General features: G+C 39.7%; 1 non-coding gene across 1 annotated transcript; it reads left to right on the forward strand.

The window, feature by feature from the left end:
- The first annotated feature begins 4,222 nt into the window (after nucleotides 1-4,222).
- Nucleotides 4,223-4,329, forward strand: LOC127124223 (small nucleolar RNA R71). Its single transcript, XR_007803845.1, has one exon. It is a non-coding gene; the product is annotated as a small nucleolar RNA R71 (small nucleolar RNA).
- Nucleotides 4,330-6,557: the final 2,228 nt, after the last annotated feature.

Genomic DNA, 6,557 nt, shown 5'->3' on the forward strand with positions numbered 1-6,557 from the left:
AGATATTGATATAGTTTTCTCCAAGATCTACTTAATCTCTCTGTTGGATACTTCCACTTGACCATTAGTCTGGGGGTGATATGGTGTTGCTACTCTGTGTCTCACTCCATATTTCCTTAGGAGTTTATTAAATATCTTGGATATAAAATGTGATCCACCATCACTTATGACAAGTCGTGGCACTCCAAATCTGGGAAAGATATGATTCTTGAACATCTTGATGACTACTCTTGTATCGTTGGTGGGTGCGGCTATAACTTCTATCCACTTGGACACATAGTCAACGACCACCAAAATGTACTTGTTTCCCAATGAAGATGGAAAAGGTCCCATGAAATCAATACCCCAAACGTCAAATAGTTCTACTTCTTGGATGTTCTTCAGAGGCATTTCGTCACGTCTTGAGATGTTCCCAGCGTGTTGGCACCGGTCATATCGGACAATATAAGCATGGACATCATGCCATAACCTCGGCCAATAAAGACCAGCTTGAAGGATCTTAGCGTATGTCTTGGATGTGCTTGAATGTCCACCATAGGGTGAAGAATGACAATGCTCTATGATGTTTTTGACTACTTTTTCTGGGACGCGACATCGAAATATGTTATCAGTTCCTCTTTTGAAAAGGAGTGGTTCGTCCCAATAGAAGTGTCTTACATCTTTAAAGAACTTCTTCTTCTGTTGATAGTTGAGGTCAGGTGGTATGATATCAGCGGCTAGATAGTTCATAAAATCAACGTACCATGGTACTCTGCTAATTTCTGAAATCGTCCCAAGGTTGTCTCTATCAGGTTCAAGGGGAGCGATATCTATCTTAGCTACTAGTATATCATAGGTGAAGTCATCATTTATAGTAAAATGATCTGGCTTTAAATGCTCTAATATGGAAAGATGGTCAGCAACTACGTTTTTTGTTCCTTTTTTGTCTCTAATGTCTAAGTCGAATTCTTGTAGCAAAAGGATCCACCTGAGTAATCTAGGTTTTGCATCCTTTTTGCTCAGAAGGTAACGAATAGTTGCATGGTCTGTATAGACTATAATCTTAGATCCTATAAGATAAGACCTAAATTTATCGATTGCGAAAACTACAGCTAGGAGTTCCTTCTCTGTTGTTGTATAATTTAATTGAGCGGCATCTAGGGTTCTACTAGCATAATATATTACGTGTAGTTTCTTATCTTTTCTTTTCCCTAAAACAACTCATATAGCGAAATCACTAGCATCACACATTATTTCGAAGGGTTTAGTCCAATCCGGGGTTTGTAGAATGGGTGCTGAAATTAATGCTTGTTTTAAGCGGTTGAAGGCTTCAATGCATTTTTCATCGAAAATGAATTCGATGTCTTTCATCAGAAGGCCAGTCAGGGGTTTTGTTATTTTAGAGAAGTCTTTTATGAAGCGTCGGTAGAAACCGGCGTGTCCAAGGAAACTACGAACTTCTCTAACTGTCTTAGGAGGGTTAAGGTTTTCTATAACTTCTATTTTTGCTTTATCGACCTCAATGCCTCTTTCAGATATTATATATCCTAACACTATGTCTTCTTTAACCATAAAGTGACACTTCTCCCAGTTTAACACAAGGTTAACTTCTACGCATCTCCCTAGGATTTTCTCAAGGTTAATAAGGCAGTCTTCAAAGTCTAATCCACACACCGGGAAGTCGTCCATAAATATTTCCATGATTCTGTTGATATAATCTACGAAGATTGACATCATACAACGTTGGAAAGTAGTTGGTGCATTACAGAGTCCAAACGACATTCGTCTATAAGCAAACATTCTGTAAGGACAAGTAAAGGTTGTTTTCTCTTGATCCTCGGGGTGTATGGGTATTTGGAAAAATCCAGAATATCCATCCAGATAACAAAAGTGAGAGAGTTTGGCAAGACTCTCAAGCATTTGATATATGAATGGAAGGGGGAAATGGTCTTTCCTAGTTGCCTTATTGAGCTTCCTATAATCTATGCACATACGCCATCCGCCTTCTATGCATTTAGCGACATGCTCTACCTTTTCGTTCTACACGATTGTGATGCCTCCCTTCTTGGGTACTACATGTACAGGACTTACCCACTTACTATCAGAAATCTGATAGATTATACCAGCTTCCAGTAGTTTAAGGACTTCCTTCTTCATTACCTCGCTCATCATAGGGTTGATCCTTCTCTGATGTTCTCTGGAAGGTTTTGAATCCTCCTCTAGTGAGATCCTATGCATACACACGGATGGGCTTATACCTTTTAGATCAGAGATGTTGTACCCTAGGGCAGAGGGGTATCTTCTTAAAACGTTCAAGAGTCGATTCGTCTCTTCTTTGTTTAAGGTGGCACTAACTATTACTGGGCAGTTCATATCTTCATCCAAGAACTCATATCGTAGGTTCTTGGGTAGTTCCTTAAGTGCTTGGGATGGTTTTTGAGAATTAGGTGAAGGGTCTGGAGCAAGATCCAAACATTCGTTATTGCGAGGTTCTGTTTCCTCTAACTCGTTATCCTTTTCATTCGGGTTTGAAAATGGTTCGATCTTAGATTCTCCCTGATAAAATTCTCTTATGCACTCATCTATGATATCAATCGCATAACATGCGTCTCCTAGAATTGGTGCCATCAGAAATTTCGAAAGAATGAACTCGATTTTTTCGGCCCCTACTTCGAAGGTTAATCTCTCTCTTTTGACGTCTATTATAGCTCTGTCTGTCGATAAGAATGGTCTACCTAAAAGAATAGGGATATCTTCGTCTTCTTTGATATCCATGACCACAAAGTCTGTTGGGATATAAAGTTGACCGATCCTAACTGGGATGTCTTCTAAAATGCCTACAGGATACTTAACAGACCTATCGGCTAATTGAAGGGACATCTTAGTTGGTTGCAACTCTCCTAGGTTTAACCTTTTACATACAACTAAGGGCATTAAACTTACACTAGCGCCTAAGTCTAGGAAAGCTTTATCAATCACATGACTTCCTAAAATGCAAGGTATAGCAAAACTACCAGGGTCTTTCTCCTTCTTAGCAAGTTTATCCTCAGAAATAAAGTTGCATTCCAAGTGTTTTGGATCGTCGAGCCTACGCTTGTTAGTTAAGATGTCTTTGAGAAATTTGGCGTAAGACGGAATTTGGGTGATAGCTTCGGTGAAAGGAATCTCTACATGAAGCTTTTCTATTACTTTTATAAATTTTTGGTATTGGTTATTGACTTTGGTTTGTTTAAGTCTTTGCGGATATGGGATTGGTGGTTTATACGGGGGTGGTGGTTTGTAAGTTTTATCCTTGGCTTCACCTTCTTGGTTGGTTTGTTTCTCAGGTTCCTATGGTTCCTCTTCTTGGTTGGTAGGCATATTTTCTTTAGAAGTTTTGGACTCACTCATTGCTGGGTTCTGAGGCCCTTCGTAAGCGGTCCCACTTCTTAATGAGATAGCGTTAGCTTGCCCTCGAGGGCTTGGTTGAGGTTGTCCAGGAAATTGGCCTCCAGGTGTAGTTTGTGGGGCTTGGTTTTGTGCTACCTGTGAGATATGGGTTTCAAGCATCTTGTTATGAGTGATTATCTGATCAAGCTTGGTTCCTAATTGCGTTATAAGTTTGTTTACGTGAATGTTTTAGTTTAGGAATTCTTTATTTTGCTGAGTCTGGCCCAATATAAATCTTTCCATGATCTTCTCAAGGTTAGACTTCTGGGGCACAACTTGCATAGGTTGATTTGGTTTTTGGGCTTGATAACCTTGCGGTCTCTGAGGTGCATGATTTTCGATAGGGTTCTGGTTTTTATAGGAGAAATTTGGATGATTCTTCCATCCAGGGTTGTAAGGGTTTGAAAATGGGTTACCTTGGGCGTAATTCACTTGGTCGGTATTTAGTTCGTTCAAAAGGTTACACTCCGCCGATTCGTTTCATTTAGATCCACAGAGTTCGGACTCTATGTGGACTACTGCTACGGTGTTAGTGTTTGTAGACATATGTTCGATCCTAAGGGCTAAAGCGTCCATTTTTGCCTGCATCATGTCTAGAGAGCTTACCTCATGAATTCCACCTTGGGTTTCCTTTTTCTCTATTGATGCTCGTTCAGTTCCCCATTGATAATGGTTTTGGGCCATGTCCTCAATTAGGTCACAAGCTTCTGGATAAGGTTTGTTCATCAGCGCGCCACCTGCGGCAGCGTCGATGCTCATCTTGGTGTTATAATGGAGTCCATTGTAGAAGGTATGAACGACCAACCATTGTTCTAGGCCATGGTGTGGGCAGACTCTTAATAGCTCTTTATATCTCTCCAAAGCTTCGAAAACCGATTCTCCTTGGTTTTGAGCAAATCTAGTTATTTGGTTTCGAAGAACAACAGTCTTACTAGGGGGGAAATATCTAGCAATGAGTACTCTCCTAAGGTCTTCCCAGGTAGTTATTGAATTAGATGGAAGTGAATCTGGTGGGCAGCATTGGGCGCTGTGAAAGCATGGCGTAGCGCTGCTCTTGAACTGGGTCACGAAAGATTACTGGCATGGTGTCGATATTCTCCATTCCTGAAAAGTTAGATTAGAAACAGAGGACACGTGAAATCACAAAATTTATAACTGTTAGTCTCCACATAGATATACATATATATACATATATATATATATATATATATATATATATACATATATATATATATATATATATATATATATAATAAATAAAAATATAAATTGAAAATAGTAAAAGTAAAGGAAAAGAAGTCATGGGTTGCCTCCCATGCAGCGCTTGTTTAACGTCGTTAGCTTGACGATTCGAACTTTATATGTTAGAGGTAGGAACTGAAGGGTCGGTCAGATTTTGGTCATGACATTATGTGGGTACGTCACCTCCTTGGTATTGCTTCGGTCTTTGTCCATTCACCCCAAATGAATTACAGGAGTTGTTTCGGATTTCAACTGCTCCAGATTTCAGGATTTTGGACACCTCAAAGGGGCCTGTCCATCTTGAACGCAACTTACCTGGAAAAAGAGGTAATCTCGAATTGAAGAGGAGAACAAAGTCTCCTATATTAAATTCCTTTTTCACGATCCTTTTTTCGTGCCAAGCTTTGGTTCTCTCTTTGTATATAACGACATTCTCGTAAGCGTTCTGGCGAAGTTCCTCCAATTTGTGAATATCAAGGATTCGCTTCTTGCCAGACGCTAGGTAATCCAAATTCAGGGTCTTGATGGCCCAATATGCCTTGTGCTTGAGTTCAAAAGGTAAGTGGCATGACTTCCCGTAGACCAACTGGTACGGTGTAGTTCCAATAGGGGTTTTGTAAGCAGTTCTGTAGGCCCACAGTGCTTCTGTTAGCTTTTCAAACCAATCTTTTCTAGATATTGATATAGTTTTCTCCAAGATCTACTTAATCTCTCTGTTGGATACTTCCACTTGACCATTAGTCTGGGGGTGATATGGTGTTGCTACTCTGTGTCTCACTCCATATTTCCTTAGGAGTTTATTAAATATCTTGGATATAAAATGTGATCCACCATCACTTATGACAAGTCGTGGCACTCTAAATCTGGGAAAGATATGATTCTTGAACATCTTGATGACTACTCTTGTATCGTTGGTGGGTGCGGCTATAACTTCTATCCACTTGGACACATAGTCAACGACCACCAAAATGTACTTGTTTCCCAATGAAGATGGAAAAGGTCCCATGAAATCAATACCCCAAACGTCAAATAGTTCTACTTCTTGGATGTTCTTCAGAGGCATTTCGTCACGTCTTGAGATGTTCCCAGCGTGTTGGCACCGGTCACATCGGACAATATAAGCATGGACATCATGCCATAACATCGGCCAATAAAGACCAGCTTGAAGGATCTTAGCGTATGTCTTGGATGTGCTTGAATGTCCACCATAGGGTGAAGAATGACAATGCTCTATGATGTTTTCGACTACTTTTTCCGGGACGCGACATCGAGATATGTTATCAGTTCCTCTTTTGAAAAGGAGTGGTTCGTCCCAATAGAAGTGTCTTACATCTTTAAAGAACTTCTTCTTCTGTTGATAGTTGAGGTCAGGTGGTATGATATCAGCGGCTAGATAGTTCATAAAATCAGCGTACCATGGTACTCTGCTAATTTCTGAAATCGTCCCAAGGTTGTCTCTATCAGGTTCAAGGGGAGCGATATCTATCTTAGCTACTAGTCTATCATAGGTGAAGTCATCATTTATAGTAAAATGATCTGGCTTTAAATGCTCTAATATGGAAAGATGGTCAGCAACTACGTTTTATGTTCCTTTTTTGTCTCTAATGTCTAAGTCGAATTCTTGTAGCAAAAGGATCCACCTGAGTAATCTAGGTTTTGCATCCTTTTTGCTCAGAAGGTAACGAATAGTTGCATGGTCTGTATAGACTATAATCTTAGATCCTATAAGATAAGACCTAAATTTATCGATTGCGAAAACTACAGCTAGGAGTTCCTTCTCTGTTGTTGTATAATTTAATTGAGTGGCATCTAGGGTTCTACTAGCATAATATATTACGTGTAGTTTCTTATCTTTTCTTTTCCCTAAAACAACTCATATAGCGAAATCACTAGCATCACACATTATT

Source organism: Lathyrus oleraceus, chromosome 2 (genome assembly GCF_024323335.1).
Source record: "Lathyrus oleraceus cultivar Zhongwan6 chromosome 2, CAAS_Psat_ZW6_1.0, whole genome shotgun sequence".
Classification (NCBI taxonomy): domain Eukaryota; kingdom Viridiplantae; phylum Streptophyta; class Magnoliopsida; order Fabales; family Fabaceae; genus Lathyrus; species Lathyrus oleraceus.